This window comes from Lissotriton vulgaris, unplaced genomic scaffold, assembly GCF_964263255.1.
Source record: "Lissotriton vulgaris unplaced genomic scaffold, aLisVul1.2 SCAFFOLD_2549, whole genome shotgun sequence".
In the NCBI taxonomy this organism is placed as follows: Eukaryota; Metazoa; Chordata; class Amphibia; order Caudata; family Salamandridae; genus Lissotriton; species Lissotriton vulgaris.
The window spans coordinates 212,592-214,516 of record NW_028247693.1 but is presented as its reverse complement, the minus strand read 5'-3'; the positions used below and the strand labels follow the sequence as shown (position 1 = coordinate 214,516).

The 1,925-nt window shown below is 56.6% G+C and overlaps 1 non-coding gene across 1 annotated transcript; it reads left to right on the top strand.

Annotated features, from left to right (window-relative positions):
* Window positions 1-744: 744 nt before the first annotated feature.
* Window positions 745-851, top strand: LOC147665073 (U6 spliceosomal RNA). Its single transcript, XR_015305052.1, has one exon. It is a non-coding gene; the product is annotated as a U6 spliceosomal RNA (small nuclear RNA).
* The last annotated feature ends 1,074 nt before the right edge of the window (window positions 852-1,925 follow it).

Sequence of the window (1,925 nt, the reverse complement as noted above, 5' to 3'; positions counted from 1 at the left end):
TCTGGTGGGTCTTCGCTTCCTGCGGTTGCGCTGCAGGGCTTGTCCAATTCCAGGGAGCTATTGACTGTCTTCCTTTCCCATGTTTGGATTGCCGTGGGGTTTTCTGAGGATTCTGTGCCCATCACTTCTCTGGATGTTCTCTAGCACTGGTGGCCTGTTGCCTCTTCTCTGCCGGTGCCTCTTTTGTGTCCTTGGTTCTGTTGCAGGTGTGAAAGGACCCGGATCTTTCTCCATGCCCTGGTTTGTGTCCTTGCTTTCTCCGTTATGGGATTTGGCAGACACTTTGCCTATTTCCGTTCCTGTGGACTCTGTGGTGGCCAGTCTTGTGGGTCATCCTTCCATGGCTGCTGGTCACATTCTGTGGGATGGTGTGGACGAGTGGGTAGTTTCTGCCCTGTGGATGTCTTCTGCCGCTTCTCATCTGGCTATTCGTTCTGGCATTTATTGGGAGTATGTTGCCCAGTCTTTGCTGGCCGATTTCGAGTCCCTGTTTTCGTCTATGCAGAAGGGTGCCAGTTGTCAGGAGTTGCTGGAGTCTATGGAGCGCCTGGTGGTATTTCTGTCAGCCATCACCTTTGTTCCTGTATAGTGGGCTTCTGCTGTGTCCTGTAGTTCCTCTGTTGCTGCCCACCGTGTCCTATTACTACGGGATTGGATGTCGGATGCGGCCCCGCGTTCCTTGGCTTTGCGGCTGCCTATCTCGGGTGCCCGTCTGTTTGGTGTCTCGCTGGAGGAGATTCTGCAGTGCTCGCTTCGGCAGCACATATACTATGAATGGAACGATACAGAGAAGATTTGCTTGGCCCCTGCGCAAGGATGACACGCTAATTCGTGAAGCGTTCAATAAACGAATGCACATGGTCCCTGAGGGGTGCCGGGTCTGGTCCGCAGCGTTCCTGACTGGGCCGCCTTTTGGGACGTTATCGCTGATCCCGCCACCTGGCCTTGTTGCTCGGGGTCTGGACTTGTTCGTACGGATGATCCCGTTCTTGATGGAGGCCCTCCAGATGGTTCTTCCGTTTGTCCAGTCAGGTTGGGTGTTCTCCACGCTCGACCCCCGGGATGCGTGTCTGCGTGTCCCGGTAGCTGTGACGGTTCGGCATTTCCTGCATTTCTGCCTGGAGGGTCAGCGCTGGCCATTCTGCATCCTCCCCTTTGGTCTTCGGTCCGTCCCCCGGGTGTTCACCATGGTGGTGGCTATCTTGGTGGCCCATCTACATCTCCTGGGGGTGTCTGTGTTCCCGTATTTGGGTGTCTGGATGGTTCAGGCTCCGTCCCTGGAGGTTGTGTCTCACCACCTTCTCTTGTCCGTGTCTGTGCTCAGGGACCGCGGGTTTTTGTTCAACTTGCCCGTATGTCGCCTGGAGCCTGCGACCCAGAGGACCTTCATCGGTGCAGTGTTCGATTCTGTGTTGGGCGGGCTGTTCCTGCCGGATGCCCGGATTCGTCACCTCCGATCCTTGCTGAGGTGCTTGTTGTAACGAGCCTCGGCTCCCATCCTTCAGTGGCTGGAGGTTCGTGGCCACATGGCTGCTTCTGTTTTCAGTGGAGAAGTGTGGCTCAATGGTTAGAGCGTCAGACCCTGATGCGGAGGTCTAGCCTGGGATCGGGGTTCAATTCCCCGCCTCGGTGGGTCTTGGGCTCAAATTTCCACGGACCTGATAATTTTTGATTGGTCAGGGTTCATCTGCGGCCTCTGCTGTGGTGTGTGCAGCGGTGGGTCCCCTTTCCTGTCCTGGACTTTGCGGTTCCTGTTCCTAGGTCTCTGGATGTTGTGTCTGCTCTCCGGTGGTGGCTGGACCCCTCCCGCCTTTCCGTGGGGATGTTGTTTCATCTCCCTCCTCCACTGGTTGTGACCACGGATACCTGCACCTCGGGCTGGGGCGAGACTCTGGTCCGTTGGGTGGTGCTGGTGCGTTGGCTCC